Below are 18,619 nucleotides of genomic sequence, written 5' to 3'. Positions count from 1 at the left end.
GGAACCTAGTTTTGTAACCATTCTCAGGTGGCGCGTGATAAGTGCGATGGTGTTGAGTCCTGTCTAAGGTCTGCGGCCAAAATGTTTGCGTGCCCAAGGCTTTAATACACCCTTTAGAGTATTTTCGCTATAATATCCGCATTTATTCTGATGCCACGGTCGATTAATACGAGCGGAGAGCGTCCATCGGTTGTTATGGCGGCCCACACCATCACCATGGCCGGCGCTTGAGTTCTTGTGGCCAACCGAAGGTGTACGTTTTCAGGTGACCTCTTTGGCAAGTAAACATGATCATTTTGTTTGTTTACAAACTTCTGGACAACAAATGTTTTCTCACCGGAGTAAACCAAATTCGGCAGTTCACCACTTTCGGCCAAGGGAAGCAACCCTTTGGTTCTTTTGAGTCTATTTTCTAAGTTCTTGCACTTTTTGGATTTTTCAATGGCTTTATCCAGAGCTCATTTTTCAATATTTTTCGAATGGTATATTGCGATATGTTCAGCTCACGAGCCATTTTTAAGCCACTTCGGCGCGAGTTTCGATAAAGTCGCTTCTTTACTTTTTTCTCAACAAAATGCTTTTGCATTATTTTGTAAACAAAATAATGAGCTGTCACTGGATTAATTTTAACAGCTATCGGACGAGTGGCTTAGAAATGACAGCAGTCTGAAGCGGATAATTCTTAATCATTTGGGGAAAGTGTCAAAGGAGAAATATTCCATATAAATTTTTTTATTTTATTGTAAGTCTCTGAACGAAAGAAATGTGTTAACTTGCCATAAAATATCATCGATTTCGTTTTATAAAAAAACTATTTTTTATTTTCGACAAATTTGTCATATTTCCGAATTCGCTACAAATTAAAAAATCTGTACAACAGTCTGTCTGGAGCGTGGGAAATTTAAAGTGGATCATCAGACAAAAATGTTTAAGGTTTACGGATCTTCATGCAAAAATGTTTATGGGTTGTATATTGCATTCACCAAAGTCATGCAGAGCCCAAATTACAACCAATACTTTTTTAAGAATACCTGAAATCTATAAATTAAAATGAGTGCTTGGCAAAAACACGAGAGAAGACCTATTTTATTTATTTTTTGACGGCATTGACATATCCGAAACATATTAGAAAAACTTTCGTTGAAAAGTATCGAAAATGTTAAACGGGAATGCTCTATATGTTATGGGAATGTAAATTTAGCTTTCAACTTGAATAACATAAAATCTTTAATTCCTTTTTAAGATAGTCTTGTATAGACAATGTGTAATATTACACACTATGCTATGCTACTTATAGAAATGTGTTATCTTCATATCAGATAGAATCATCATGGGATTGTTTATTAATGCTCTGCACAGAAATCTTAGAACGATAGAGAATGCGAAATACTTGGATTTTATGAAGTGATTATAATGTCACTTTTGTCACTTGCACTTTCAATTGCATGCCTGTGGATACGATAGAAACGAAACCTTTGCTGGTCATGTGTACATACCAACCGCCTTAAATGCACACACACACATAGGTGTTAATAGAGTGGGGCGACACAAACAAAAACCTTTACGAAAGAAAGTTATCTTCACTTGTGTGTGTGTATGTGTATGTTTGTATGCAGGATGTAAGGATGTAAGGATCGCAGCATTTTTGTTGAACATTCTCATAAACTAAAGTGTAAAAGCTCATTACATTTTACAACATCGTTATAATAAATTCTTATCGCACGTATTCTATGGTAACCCCAACACTTGTACTACATATGAATTTTCAAACGTACATACACACACTCACACCTCCTTACTCCGCCAACACTCAAACGCACGCACACGTGCGGTTGTACATTTTATGTTATTGTAGTGGTTATTTTACAAAAATTGCTCATAAAAATTGTTGTTTTGTACTTTTGCCAGCACTCCATCGTTGCAAACGGCATGGCATTCCATTTACACCGACTTGTGGTAATTTTCTCAAAGACACTCTTAGGTTGTGTGTGACAGGATACCTTCTGCCGACCCCCAACCCCTAGAGAATAGGAAAAATGTTATGACTATTGGTTACTTTAGTTCTTGTTGTTATTTTTGTTATTTGTTTTACAATAATTAGTTGAAAACAAATTGTTTTGATTATTTGACATTAAGTTGTAATATTTTACGACCCGACAAGAAATCCCGAAAGAAACACATGTGTGCACTTGAGTGTGGCTGTGTCTTTGTTGCTGTTTATAATCTGAACTTTTATGGCTTTTAATTAAACTTGAATGCGTTAAATTTGATTTAAGCCATGTACAGACAAAGTTTAATAAGCCCTCATGAATTCCTGACATGACAATGCCAATAAAGTATGCCTCATTTAATGGGCGAAGCGGGAGTCCAAAAGTGTTCCCCTTAATTAAATGAACTCTGATTAAAAGATTTATGTATTTTTAATGGTTTTAAATTTAATACCCAAAAAGTTATTGTACAGGAATTTCTTTCTGTGTGTGTGTGTGTGAGCTCTTGATTGTGACTGAATTGCGGAGCAGAGACACACAAAATAAATGCTCTCTTTCCGTTTCGCATAAGCATCGTATTAACTCTTTAACCCTTCGGTGGCAGTAGCCTACACTGGTTTACTCAATTTTGATGAATCACCCTCTACTCCTTCAGCATTTCGGTAATAAATCATTTGATGGTATTTGTTACCACATTAAATGGGATTTCAAGGTGGCCATTGTTATTCTACACCGCCACAACAATGTTGCGGTTCAAGTTGAGTAATAAGACCATCTTCTTTAAACTTTGAAGTACTTAAAGTCCATTGAAACCCATCTTCGTCTTCTTGTTGTTGCTGTTGTTTATCTAAGTGGGTGTATATTTCCATTAATTAGTTGTCAATGGAATTAATGAGAATTAAGAGGTCGAATAAAAATGGTTGGCGTTCAAATATATTAATGATTATCAAATACCCTTTTAAAGGTGGGACACAATTTATTTCAGTGAATAAATTCAAAAGCAACAAATTCTCTTCGAAATAAATCCGTTACAAGTACATGACAACGAAACGACCATACAGCACCGAAATCCCTGTAACTAAGTCCCGTGAAAATTTCCAAGGAATTGGTAGATATGTATGATAGATGGAGGAGGTATTATATTAAATACCCTATCTATGATCTGCGTGAAATTGGAGGTTGATTTAGCCACTTACGCTAGTCTGTCTGTGTACAGGCGTTATTTCCATAAGCATTAAAAAAACAAATGAGGAAAAAGGATGGGTTGTGTCTTCCACCCTTTGGTATGGTGTCTATATAACCATGCCTCCAATATAATATATGTTAAGGATGATCTCGTTTAATTTGTTTAAGAACAAATTGATTTTAGTATAGTATTTCGTAGCAAAATATATTTAAATATGTACGAACGTACACAAGTTATTTCATTTGTGACATTACCATTTTTTAAATAATTAGTTTTTGTTTTAGCCACAAGTTAATCCAAATCAAACTATTAGTTTTGTTAGTTTTAGTTTTGTTGTTACATTTTCCAAATGTAAGCAAAAGCATATCAATTACGATTCAAGACTTCCGTTTGTAATTCTTAACATTTAAACTATGAAATAAAAAGTAAAAAACGTTAAATTCGGTCGGGCCGAGCCTTCAATACCCTACACCGTTAGGTAAAGAAAAAAAAAACATGTTTAATTAAAAGTATCTGGATTCCAATTTAATCTGCAAATGCCAGTGAGATCAATTGCAGAATACTGTTGAAAAATGAGGGAACAAGGACTGTTATAGAAAATGTGACTAGGATCATTAAAATACCGAATATCCATGGTAGCCTTCATATGGAAATCTTCGACCAATATGAACAATGTTTTGACATACGTTGTCCATTATGTCGAAATTAAAACAAATCCGAATGAAAATGTGGCCTAAATTGTAAAAATACCGAATGTCTGCAGGTACTACTATTGTAGTACGTGGAAGGCAATGATATACCTAAGGAGGAAAACACATTACAATCTGTAAATGCCACAACCAAACATATTTCGTAAAAACATGTGGATAAAATGAACAAAAACCTGATATCGGGAGGTACAGCTATATGGGGGCTATACGAAAACGTGAACCGACGTATCCCATTAACAATCCTAGGCACAATCCAAACTATTGAGTAAATTTTAAAGCTCTATGGATATTTTTAGGCATATAAAATGGACCACAACATTTGCGTGAAATTGTTCTTAATACCTATCAGAACGACAGAATCGTCCAAAGCGTATTTTAACCCTTTCCAATGTATTAAAGTGATGTAGGATATCACTTAGCCGGTCCGCCTTTTCAAATTTCAAAATGAAATATTGAATAATAAATGACAATTTTACGTTTTCACACATTTTGGGTAGAAAAATTCTCTGAAATTGATTTTGGCAAATTACTCTTTTGCTAGTTTTATCATTAAACCAGTAAGGGAACAAAACAATTTTTGGACTTAAAATGTGGTTCTGTGAACCAATTAAGAGAAACCATCTACATTACAAATCTCTTGTTTAAGATTTAGCTAAATTTTTCATAATGTCGCGATGTTAAGAAAACTATCTTGCAAAAAATTTCAACGCACCTCCATGAATGTGATACGGGGGGCTGGGTAGGATGTAATATCTCCGGTGCCGTCTGACTAAACATGTACACAATTTAATTTGCCCATTGTTTTTTTTTTTATAAATTTTGTTTTGTAACAACTTTTGACCTCCCAGCGGGTTAATTTGAGCCAATGTAAGTGTCCTTGTAATAGATAATTTCTTTCACGTAACTGATCACGCCCATGGGTTAATTAAGTAAATAACAAATAACTTTTGCGCCAGTGCGAACTTTTTGAACCGTATTTAAATTATCAAACAATAATAATTACAATAATTATATATTACATACACATACAGACATATTCTGGTTGTATTTGGCAAGGACATGTTGGTTGACTTGGTATTGTTGTATTTGCCACATTAAACACATAATAAACATTAACATTTTATTAACATCTCATTACAAAGTTTAACGTTCACAAACATGACTTACTCCTCTTTCGTCTGTCTGGCACACCCTCTAGTAAACACACGCGCACAAACACACACCCACACACAAAAGCGTAGTCGGGAACAATATGAGAAACGCATAGCACGACAACAGGTAACTGCCAACAAAACAGTTCTACAGACGTTTGTTGCACATTTGCTTAAATCAGAGGATATTGTAAAATATGTTCACAACAAAACTTTTAATGAATTCAATTAACATAACGTCAATTGTTGTAAAGTAAGACATAACACATGCTGATGTTATGCCGTCGTAAATGGGGGATTATAAAGTTATGGTGGTGCTAAAAGACAAATGACTTCTTTGAAGTGAAACAATTGGTGGCTTTAATCGTTTTATGTTTTCTGTTTTCATGAACATTGGCCTGTAGTAAGTAGTAATTTTTAAATCCTTAGGAAAGAAAAGGACGAACGGTATTATATGTTCGTCATTCATGATGAACACATATTTATTACAAGTCCTAACACTGTGATAGACAGCTTTCTCTTCTTAAGCGCAGAGGTTTCACAAAAGTTAGCCGTTTTCTTGGATTTTGGACTGCAATACAAAAGGTGTCAATAAAGGAATATGTTCTGCTGTTCTGTACAATGGTAGTATACAGGGTGAGATGAAAAAAAAAACTTGAAACTTCAGGCTGCTGCCATTTCTAGCCACTCGTCCGACAGCTGCTTAAAATTATTCCAGTGACAGCTCATTATATTGTTTACAAGTGTACAAAATTGGCATTTTGGTGAGAATTTTCATGATGAAATTCAAGCGTAATAGTGTGATTTCTTTATTTTGGCTGGAAAACCACAAGTGGAGCACCCCAGCATTTAAATGTGAATAAATCTTTTGTGTCTCGTACCATCGCTCGTTACCGTGATACTGGTAGCGTAGCCCAACATCAAGGAAGTGGACATAAGATAACATCAACATCAGCAGAAATGGTTCCAAAAATTAAGAAGCGACTTGATCGAAACCCGCGTCGTAGTGGTCGAAAACTGGCTCGAGGAATATTCCCTGCGGCAAATATTAGAAAATGAGCTCGGGGTAAAGCCATTGAAATTCCAAAAAGTGCAAGAACTTACACCGCAACAGAAAGAAAATAGACTAAAATGAGCTAAATCTTGACCGAAAGTGGTGAACTGTCGAATTTGGTTTACTCCGATGAGAAAACATTCGTTGTGTAGCAGTTTGTAAACAAACAAAATTATCATGTTTACTTGCCAAAGAGGTCAGCTGAAAACATACACCTTCGGTTGGCCACCAGAACTCAAGCGCCGTGGCATCAGAATAAATGCCGAATATCGCGAATATCGTTATGCGACTTGTGTGTGGTGGAGCGCCGTCTTGTTGAAACCAGAACTGCCTCATACGCTTTCGACGAATAATTGGCATCACAAAATTGGTCATCATGTCGCGATAACGCTCCTGATTGATGGTAACAGCATGGCCATTTTCATTTTGGAAGAAAAACGGCCCAATGACCGTTTTCGCACTAACGCCGCACCAAACTGTGACTTTTTCGTCATGAAGAGGCACCTCTTGAATCTCCTGAGGATTTTCAGTGGCGTAAAAACGGCAATTTTGCTTATTTACGGTCCCATTCAATGTGAAATGGGCTTCATCCATAATTCCAGCCAAAGGTGACCAATTCGAACAAATCTAAACTTATTCTAAAATTTGATGCTATTTCCGACATTTTTTTGCTGTAATTCAATAAAATTTAAAAAAAAAATGTAATAATTATGGCCTTTGTCATTGCTGCAGTTTTTTTTTATTTCACCCTGTATATACCTGTCGGCGAAGCCAATGTTGTTTCTTATAAATTTTAATTGGAATCTTTTCTATCTCATAATAAATCTTTGGAATGCATGAAATTGTTAAAATAATATTATTATTTTTTCGGAAGTTTTATTCTTTGTTGAACATTAATTTCTTTTTTTCAAAACCATCAGAACAAAGGAAACAGTACAGAGTTATAAAAATTAAGAACTCATTTTGTAATTGAAGGCATACTTCAGGCGATCTTATGTAAAATGTCATTTAAAAGAGATGACATCGAAGTAAAAATTATTTTTCATCAATTTTTACTATAGCCACCTAAATGTTTTTCCCTTACATCAATATTTCCATTCTAAGCCAAATTTTTCCTTAAAACTTCATCCTTTGGGCAAAGTATCACAGGAAGAAATATTCTACATCAAAATTTAATGTAAGTCCATGAACAACATAAATGTATACTTAACATGTTCCATTAAAAATTTGTCATCAATTCAGGGTTTATAAAAACGTTTTTGTATATTCGACAATTTAGCACTTTTTCGAATTCACTAACAGCTAAAATTTTCAAGTGGATTTAATAGTACTCGGTTTGTAGATCGAACCCCTTAAAGACTTTCGGTACCTGTAATAGTAGAATTTTATAAAAAATTATTTTTATAATATTCTGACCTTCCAAGATTCCATTTTTCATATTTTAATAAAAGGACTTCAAAAGGCATCATGATTTTAAAACTTCCTACCAAAATAATCTTCGTATTATTATCAATAATATTGAATGCCCTGTTGCCAAGAAATCTTAATTCGAAAATATCAACAGATTAGGAAAAGGGGACCATTTGGGTTAGTTTTCGATATAAGCTTTAAAAACATCGATACACATGTCGTTTATTTTTATACCCTCCACATCGAAAAGGAGAGTATATTCAACATTTAGCAGAACAATTTGTATCGTGTCTAGGATGGTTGGTATTGAAAATGATATGTATCGGTCCACGTTTAGGTATAACCGCCTTATGATGATTTTTGCCACATTTTTTTTACAGATTTGTCTTTGTCTTTATTTGTAGGTCATAATGGGTTCTAGAACCGGTGGCGAAAAAGGACATGGGAAAAGTAAGAATAACATAACAACCTTTAATCCACATCCATAATACCGAATGTTCTAATCTGATAAATACATAGGAAGAATCGAGGAACTTATTATATTTTATATTTTGAAGTGATTATTCAAGAAAGCAGTCTAAGTTTTTAGCAGCATTCAGAGACATAGTTAAGGCTCTTGATTTTCGAAATTGATACATACCCACAATAATGATGAGATCTGAAACAAAATAAAATATGCATTTATCACATTCTTTTAACAAATATTGTAATTATTAGAACAACATAAAATATTATAATTTATATTAATTAAATAATTGATATTATTATTTTTGATATAAGTAGTAGTAGTAGTAGTATTTCATCTAAATAAAATGATGAGTATGGTTATTCCAAATAATATATATATATATATATATATATATATACACCATTCAACGTAAGTAAACTTTTCTTATTAACTGTGCTATAATAGCCTAAAAAGATTAACACCAACACTTACACATCCATTGTGCGGACTAGAGAAGAATGGGCATTTTTGTCTCAAGGCTATTGAAGTTTTACGAAGAATCGCTTCAAATCGTTTGAAGTGTTCAGCCTATTTGCGGTCAATGTTTGCTTACCAATTCTAAGTGGATTTATTTGAGCCAATGAACACAACAACGAAACATAATTCACAGAATCCAGGCACTCGGAGAATAGCGATCTGTGGTGATTGATGGTGCTTGTTGTGCAAAATAGAGCAAAAGGTAAAAGTGAATATCATAGGGTTGGTTGGTACTTTAGCAGCGAACATGATAATTTATTGAAGAAATCAATATTGAAAAGGAACGACGGGTAATAAGTAGGACAAGGGGTCCAATTATCGTTGAAACGCCGTCGTCAAGTGGTTATTGTGGATGCTCATTGCGTTTCCAAATCAATGGTAATTGCATACAACAACCGTTACGTATTTTATCTATCGCATTTCCACAATTACGCTCTGGTGCGCCGCTGTCATTGCCTGGCACGGTAATTGAATTTGTTTGCCATTTGGACAGACACGGAGTGGGTTGTGGGAACAGCAGGACCGTAAAATCCCAATGCCTACTTAAATCAATGAATAAAAAAGGGTTCTTCCTTTCGTTGAAAACATCAATTTTATGATTTCTTAGTTTGAAAATAATAAAGCTTTCGAATCCTGCTATTCTTCGTATTTGGTCGGGATATCATTCCTTTTTCGTTGTTTAGTTGATGTTTTAGATGAAGGGGTTGGGCAGCCCATAAAAGACACATCAGCATTTTTTGTTTATTTTAATACTTCGTTTGAGTTTTATTATTATATCGACGGAATGTTCGTTTTGTTTTGTTAGCAGCCATTTTATGCTTCTAATAGAAATATGGCCAACCGCACTTAGAATATTGTGGCCTAGCATAACCAAATCTCATAAAATGGGTAATACTTTACGATTCGATGTTGTGAACTTATTTTTAAGGTATGCTTACATGGAATTTGTTGTTTTTTTATTGTATTTATGTTATCGTTTTACTAGGTCGAGCATGACATGTGAGGATGAAAACAGGCTGACTATAAATATGTAATAAATAAATTCTATGTATTTTTCACACATTTTATAATATTGTAAAAAGATAAAATTGATATTTTTACGCAATCGAAATTAAACAAATCTCAGGTCATCTAGAATTGTGTTATCATAGTAGTCATATATATTAGATACAAATTGACCTTTTCCCTTGTTATACCCTCCACCATAGTATGGAGGGTATATTAAGTTTGTCATTCCGTTTGTAACACCTCGAAATGTACATTTTAGACCCCACAAAGTATAAATATTCTTGATTAGCATACAATTCTATGCCGATTTGTCCGTGTGTGGAAATCACTCTCGCTTCCGAACAAAATTAAGTAGGTTGATAAAATTTTACTCAAATGTGTGTGTTTGGTCATGTAGGACCACGTTTTGGTATGGCCCCCATATCCCTTTATCGCTATTATGGTGATTTAAGCGACATTATTTACCAGAATTGCTTCAAATTAGATGTTTGAAGTTTATAATGGATACTACAGTCTAAGATGGAAAATTGTCTGTGCAGGTCCACGGCTCCCGATATTCGGTGTTTTGATGATTTTAGCGTCATTATTCTCAGATATTGTTTCCAATTTGGTGTTTGAAGTCCGTATTGAATGCTACGGCCTAAAATAGAAAATTGTCTGTGCAGGTCCCCGTCTTCGTATAACCCCCATATAAAGGTACCTCCCGAAATTCGGTATTTTCATGAATTTAGCGACATTATCTACCGAAATTGTTTCAAATTTGGTATTTGAAGTTCGTACTGGATACTACAGCCTATGACAGAAAATTGTCGGTGCAGGTTCACGTCTTCGTATAGCCCCAATATAACGGTACCTCCCTATATTCGGTATTTTGATGATTTTAGCTACATTATTCACCGAATTTTTATTTGAAGTTTCGCATTTGAATATTGTAATGGCTTATGACAGTAGTTGCCCATGTACGTCCACGACGACGTATGGATCCTAATAATACGGCTACATTCGGTAGTTCTAAGATTTTAACAGATTTTTTTTTATATCAAATTCGTTCTAAATTGTGGAGGGTATTCAAAGATCGGTCAGACCAAACTTACACCTCTTTTACTTGTTTTCATTGTACAAAACAATCACATTTAAAAACTTACAGTACAATACCAAAATAAAAAAATTCAATTTTCCATGTGTTTTTAATGTGTAAATGCTGTATGTTTTTATATGTATTGTTGTGGAAAATAAAGCTATATTAAATTTCTTGAAAACCCAAATTTTAAATCATATGAATGTGACACTCGATCATCTTAAAAAAAACGGGATATTCCATTTATGTTCCCATTATTTAATTGTAGAATAAACAAAAGACCTTCCAGCATGAATTATAAATTTTTTGTCATAGGAGTTATTTTAAAATAATTTCTGTGGAGAATATCCCAGACAAAAAGCAAGGGAACTGATGAGGATTGGTGGCTCTTTCCGAAACCTAGGTATTCCCTTCCTTACCCCCTGTTAAACATTACCATCGTTCTACACTAATAAACAAACGTTGTTTTTTAAAAACAACAATAATGGGATTAATCCTAACTATTTTGCAACAACAATGTATACAATAGGTAGAGGCACACTAACCGAGCCATATTTTTGTACCTTCAGACGAATATCATTTGATACAGCCAAAATGTGCCTTATAGTCTTTGAACGAAACTATCTGTCTGATTGGTTAGTGAATACAACAACTCACGAAGGGAGTATCCGATTTGGTTGAATCTTTTCATATTGTAATACATCTGTATCGATGTGGGTCATAAATTGTATCAAAAGAGATAAAACATTTTGAATACTTATAACCTTAGCTAATTTATGAATGACTAAATATGAAATAGAGAAGTGTTCTGTTTGTCGTTGATGAGCTTGTTTCGCTTTCGTTTTCCACGTGAAATTTTAGATCATCAAATCCGATTTTGAAAAAAACATAGCCTCGAACTAATGTTTTTTTTTTTTTATCTCAGTTAAAGCGTGTTAGAATACAAATCGCTCTGTGTCGGAAAAGTAGTGGTACGGGTTATAGAGACTCAAACTGTTATACAACAAAAATGTGTATTCAATGATCAATGATTCGGTTTGAGCTATAACCACAGGAATACAAAAAAAAGTCTGTCCGTTTGTATCAATGTACATCATCAATACAATTGACTCAATTTTAAAAAAGACCATTTTTAATAGATAAGTCAGTTATTTTTGCTATATTCCAACTTAAATTGTTTATGTTGTACATTTTTCTTTCCCATTGATAATGATTCTTATTCAAGACAGAAAAAAAAATATAAACAAGGCACATAGTTTTATATTTGTTTCACATCTCCCTCTACATGTTTTGCAGTGAACACACTCTACGTCAATACCAATGCTATCAACTTATTTTCCTTTTTCTTAACTTTTAATAAAATATTACCATTTTTTTTAATTCTCTCATCGTTAAGAAGTATTCAATGGCATTTTATTATTTGGCATTCCAACTCGCAATAGCGATTATATAAAATATTTTCGCTTTCATTGTAAATTGGGTTGTTGTGTCAAAACTAAGAACTTTTCTCTTACAGTGCGACGTAACTGTAAACTATAGCCGCATTCAAAATACATGATTGCGTAGTTAAAAGTTTGTTCGTTAAGCTGAAAGCAACGACTAAAAATCGATTGAAACAAGTTTGGCGGTTCACATTTTTACAAAATAAAACTTGAAATCTGCCAAAAATTGCTCCGTATGAAAGAAGTAGCTAAAACTGTGCTTTAAGTGATTTGCAAGTGTTCGGCATTTCATTTTCGAACAATTGTATGTTGCATCAAAAATTTCCACAAAATCGAAGCCAAATCCTTGCGACACAAAGCGGAAGTTTGACAAAAACAAGCAAAGAATTGAAATGCCTCAAAGCACAAATTCGAATGGAATACAATGCAGACATATCCCATAGCTATGCACTTTTTCGCACACGTCTGTACATACATACGTATCACAATGCATAAGTAAATCCACCTACCATAGAGTGATTCAAGAAATGTGAATTAACTCGGAATAAATGTCAGTTGGATGTCCGTAGGTATCTTACCGGGTTGTGTAGAGTATGAGAACTATTGCAAGGCTACAAATGCATTGAGGGAAGCACCATTAGTTCATTAAATCTAGATTAGCAGGATTCATTTTAAATTAATACTGATTCGGGGTCTTTGGATATGGACAACCTATTTCTTTGGATGTAGGTTTGATTCTCTTTTCGTCCCGACTGGACCAAATGTAGAAAGGCGAGAAAGGAAGACAACCTTATGCTTCGATTCTCTATCCGGCTCGATTGGACCAAATGTCGAGATGAGATGGAAAGAACACCCGTCTCGTTTGGGTGTAGATGAAATTCTCTATCCGGCTCGAAGGACCAAATGTATAAAGGCGAGAAGGGAAATAACGACCCTATTCTTTGGATGTAGTTTCGTTTCTAGTTTTTATTTAAAAAATATTTTTCTTAAGTACTACAAAAACTAATATAACTTAATCTAACAGACATTATCGTATGCGGTACCGCTCAAGATTTTTAATTGTTAAATTTACCCAGCGCCTCGCCCGCGCTCAAAAGTATGCACAAAGTATTTTGTACAGTAGCCATCCTAATACAAATCCTAGTAAAAATTCTCAATTCCATCCTAATATCCGCTACAGTATAAATTCTTGCAGATTCTCAGGATACTCTCGTGCCCATCGCTTCGCACATGTATGTAACATATTCTAAATATCGTAGACTTTAGCGAGTCCTCATATTTACATACATATTGCCGTCACTGGATTTTGAGATTCATGATTGCCAGCCAGTCCCACACTCTGACACATACACGCGCAGACAGGCTGTCATATCTGGATTAGAGCGTGATATCAGTTTGCAGTCAGTGTGGTTGGTATAACAGCTGCATATGCCGTACGGCCTCTCATGCTTTTCGGTAGTGCTTTTCTTGCCAAAGGCACTTTTTGCAACTACGTTTTCTACATACCAATGAAGTGCTGAGATTAAATTTCAATTCTGTTCGACTGGCATAAAAAATGAAAATCCAGTAGTAAGTTAAAAATTTTGTTTTCTTTTTTTAGCAGGAAACACCATTTTTGCACAATTTAAGTAGGCTTTTTAACATGCGATACATCGTTTGCTCTTGAAATTATATAACGTTCCAACTAGAATTTCAAATTAAATATTACTGTCATCACAATCATAATTATTAATCAATCATGAAATCATACCGCAATCGTAGTATGAGTAATCAAATTAAGACCTAACAAATGATTAAATATTATGTAGGAGACTTGCAGACGAATAATTAATTAAGTCTGCAATAAAATAGTCTAGTCTAGTAAAATATAAAAAATGGGAAACGGAGGACAAATATATGCTAAAAATTCCATCAGTAACTACTTACAAGATCCAATAACTCTTTGCGACAAAATTAATTTTTTTTTTCAAAATTAAAGAAAAACTTGATAGATTACGAAAGCAGAGCTGAATCCCAAAAAGTTTTGTATTGCGTTTTGTATATTTTTACCGATTTCCGAATTTTAGGTGGGTTTGGAGTTTTATTGTATTCTCAGATCTATAGTAAAATTTTATAACGATATTCGTAAAATATTTTTCACATCTTAATGAAAAATTTTGAAGAAAAAGGCTCAAAAAAATATGAACATATTAACCGGATCTTTGCGGGTAATATTGTTAAAGACACTACAGGGTGAGATAAGAAAAAACTGAAACAAAGTCAAACGCCATAATTTTTACATTTTCTTAAATTTTATTGAATGAAAGCTAAAAATTTCGGAAATAGCATCAAATTTTAGAATTAGTTTAGATTTGTTCGAATTGGTCACCTTTGGCACGAATTATGGCCTTCAAACGGCTAATGAAATTGTCACACGCTGCCCGAATGTTGCGCTGCGGTATTTTGGCCCATTCCCGGCGAAGCGCTTGGTGATCGACACTTTGGTATTTTTTAGTGCCAACTTTGCTTTCCAAAATACTGCAGACACAATAGTCCAAAGGGTTGGTATCCGGAGATTTTGGTGGCCATTGTGCACTGGAAATGAAGCCAGGAACTTCAATGTGTAACCATTCTTGGGTGGCGCGTACTGAGTGCGATGGTGCTGAGTCCTGTTGGAATGTCCATGGTCGGCCAAAATGAATGCGTGTCCAAGTCTTTAATACACCCTCCAGAATATTTTCGCGATAATTTTCGGTATTTATTCTAATGCCACGGTCGATAAATACGAACGGAGAGCGACCATCGGCTGTTATGGCGGACCACACCATCACCATTATCGGCGCTTGATTTCTGGTGGCCAACCGAAAGTGCACTTTTTTTAGCTGACCTCTTTGGCAAGTAAACATTATAATTTTTTTTATTTACAAACTGCTGGACAACGAATGTTTTCTCATCTGAGAAAACCAAATTCGGTGTTAGTTCTTGCACTTTTTTCAATATTTGCCGAATGGAATATTGCGATATATTCAGCTCACGAGCCATTTTTCGACCACTGCGACGCGAGTTTTGACCATTCTGCTGATGTTGCTGTTTTCTTCCGTCCACTTCCTTGACGTCGGGCTACGCTTCCAGTATCACGGTAACGAGTGATGGTACGAGACACAAAAGATTTATTCACATTTAAATGCTGGAGTGCTCTAACTATTGCCACTTGTGATTTTCCAGCTAAATATATAGAAATCACACTATCACGCTTGAATTCCATCATAACTTTTTCCTGAAAATGTTTCACCAAAATGCTTGTGTACGCTTGTAAACAATATAATGAGCTGTCACTGGAATGATTTTAACAGCTGTCGGACGAGTGCTTTAGAAATGACAGTAATCTGAAATTGGTTGCAGTTTTTTTCGTCTCACCCTGTATATACCTAAAATTTTTAAAACTAAACTTCACCCGAAAATTGCGTAACTTCCTCACTCTAATTTGTTTGTCATGACTGATATTTTTTGTCAACTTTTAAATTCTACGCTTGTTTCTATTGAATGCATATTGTGTCGCACAGTTTTCTTAAGCTGGTTTAGACTTTAGACTTGATTTTGTATGCTTTTCTTACCATATTATGGAGGGTGTATCAAATTTACCATTCAATTTATTACTTTCTAAAATCAGTATTTTAGACCTTGCATATGATTTGCATAAAATGTTATGTTTAGCTCAGAGGGGCTCTGCCGGTGGGAGTAAAACGACGCCGAATGCGTCGAGCAGTGGACCGTAGGGGGGAAATATAAAAAGAAATAAAACACAAGAGTTTTTCTTAATATATACAAGTATTTATTGCTAGTTTAGTTCATTGCTAACGATATTACCTTTGGCAACAATATGCCCTTCTATGCACAACGATATGTGCTTGCAAACGATATTGCGGGTGTTGTATGTCCGAAAGACAGCGAAATACTACTTGATGTCTAAAGGAGGCGGCAAAACAAGTGACAACTAATTACTCGTTAAAATGTCAAAGGCGCTAGCACAAGGTTGCAATAAACCGTAGCGCGTACATTTTAACGAATAATTAAGGATCAAACCAGGGGTCAATACAAAGCAATATTTAATGCAATTCTAAATTAAACAGTTATGTCGATTTAGCTATGCCCATCCAGAATAAAGGACATGGACAAATGTGGTGTTGGACCGTAGAATTTTTGGTATTGAAAATGGTGTAGCCCCTATATAACAATGACTCCAGATATTTCTTATTTCGACGAGTTTAACCACATTGTTGAAGGCATTGTTTATAATTTGGGCTTTGGAATTTGCAAAAGATTGCATCTTATTACAGAGATTTTTGTATATATGTCTACGCTGTTGTAAAACCCCCATATACTTCTCCGTTACAGTTGATTAGACCATTTTACCTACGAAATGGTTTATAATATGGAATTTGAAGTTTTCAAATTTTCGTTACATATCGATTGAAAATTCATTAAAAATCGAAATCACCTAAGCCTTTTGAACTAGAAATTATTACTGCGTCTCCGTACTTTTGTAAAACTAATAAAAGAGGGAAATGTTACATTAGCTCAGTGAGATCTGTAAAACTAGTTGTTGAGTTTTTCCCACTGTTTAATAAAGTAAAGTAAAAAAAAAGAAAACAAAGTAATTTTCTTTTCTATTAAACAGGGGTTGCACAGAATTTATTTATTATTTTGAGAAAGTATTTTTGTAAAGGTTACAATAGTTTTGATAGCAAAAGTACTTAGCTGTTGATCGCTCGGCTGTCCAATTAAAAGAGAGCGAGTCAACTTTAACTACATTGTTTGGTAGCCAAAAAAATAACCAAACGAAAAATGTATATAATATGCAACAGCTGTTTGCATTTATATGCATTTATCTCCTTTTGCATATTTGCATGGTGTCAATGACTACCTAAGCCAATCATGCTAATTCTCATTTCTTTTACATATTTATTTGTAACAAGAAAGGCATAGGCATACATCGGTCACACATAAATATGTATGCATGTATGTGCAGTTGGTTGTGTACCAACTCATTTGCCTACTTCTATTCTGCATTCCCATTGTTATTAAGCAATAAGAATAACAAAGCATGTAGGCGATGGGGTCGCGACGCACAAGCAAGCATCAAAGCGACCATCATAACAACACAACTGATCCGTGATCGATGTGTTGTTGTTGTTAAATAGAAGAAAAGGGAATAGGCAAATGAGTGGTCACCAAACAAAAGGCATTTTTTGGCTACACTCGTGATAATTAGCATACGTACATTGATGTTTTTATAATTAAATATAAAAAATATGTAAATAACTAATTATATGAAAGTAGTGCAAATAAATTGAAATAAAATAAAATTAAATAAAAAGAAAATTATAGAAAAAATATATATAAAGAAAATTTATAGGAAAAGTATAATAAAAAATATCATTAAATACAAAACTAATAATATTTTAAGAAAATAACATTTATTAATATAAATACGATGATGTAGTATATTGATTTGGATGATTTTGTGTAGTTTTATGTGTTTTTTTGATGATAATGATGGTTGATGATGAAGAAGATGGTGTTGTTGCCATTAATGGTTGGTGATGTTTGTAGTGGGTTGGTGAAATTGAAGTTTTCATCAACATTCTCCCCCCTGAAGGACGAATGTTCTTGAATGCGGGTTACTCTGCTATGATGAACTACCGATGGGAGAATTTTAGTCGAGGTAGTAACCTCCGCTATGCTCCGACTCACAGCGTGTTAGTGTAGCCATCATAATAGCAACCATACATCCAACAGAACCATATCCATGTAAAGTTCAAAGTAGAGTTTTTGGATTGTCCATATCAGGGTCAGAATGAGGTGAATTATCTGGAAGTAAACAGATTTTAGAAATTGGTCGTTTTACAAGTTTGTTTTTCATAAGAACAGATACCACCCTTGTATGTCCATCAGGTCCTGGATGCGTATTTTCAATACGGCCAAGTATCCATTGTCCAGGTCCACATCTTTCATCAGTGACAAGTACCAAATCTCCGATTTTAGCATCCATGGAAGTTTTAATCCATTTTGGGCGAGCTTGGAGGCGATTTATGTATTCATTTTGCCATCTTTTCCAAAAATGCTGCTTAAGTTTTTCAATAATTTTCCAACGGGTTAGGTTATTGATATTAGAATCCAAAAGCGTTTCTTCTTGTAAGCAATTGGTAGGCTCACCTATAAGAAAATGCGCTGGAGTAAGCGCATCAAAATCTAAAGGGTCATTAGAGAGAGGACAAAGTGGCCTAGAATTCAAGCAACTTTCAATTTGGCATAATAGTGTAGTTAATTCTTCGAAGGTAAGATTTCTATCATTTGTGATTCTTTTCAAATGATATTTAACAGATTTTACACCTGCTTCCCAAAGGCCACCAAAGTTGGGCGAAGCTGGTGGGATAAAGTGCCAAGTAGTTGAATTTTGGCTTAAAGAGTGAATAAGATCTTCAGGAATAGAATTTTTATTTTTGTTATGCAAAACTTTTAGTTCTTTGGATGCACCAACAAAATTTGTACCACAGTCAGAATAAAGATCAGTACAAATGCCTCTTCTAGAAGTGAAACGTTTAAAGGCAGCAAGAAAAGCATTTGT

The 18,619-nt window shown here is 34.4% G+C and overlaps 1 protein-coding gene across 4 annotated transcripts in view; it reads right to left on the bottom strand.

The window, feature by feature from the left end:
• The window catches only part of LOC101890869 (zwei Ig domain protein zig-8), a 358,699-nt gene that overhangs the window by 240,231 nt on the left and 99,849 nt on the right, over positions 1-18,619 (bottom strand). For all 4 annotated transcript variants that reach the window (XM_059126655.1, XM_059126641.1, XM_059126633.1 and 1 more), the window contains exon 3: positions 8,140-8,157. The gene's annotated coding sequence lies outside the window, so the exon portion shown is untranslated. The remainder of the gene's footprint in view (positions 1-8,139; positions 8,158-18,619) is intronic.

Source organism: Musca domestica, unplaced genomic scaffold (genome assembly GCF_030504385.1).
Source record: "Musca domestica strain aabys unplaced genomic scaffold, Musca_domestica.polishedcontigs.V.1.1 10, whole genome shotgun sequence".
Taxonomy (NCBI): domain Eukaryota; kingdom Metazoa; phylum Arthropoda; class Insecta; order Diptera; family Muscidae; genus Musca; species Musca domestica.
Note: the sequence above shows the minus strand (reverse complement) of the source record. Positions and strands in the feature narration are given on the sequence as shown.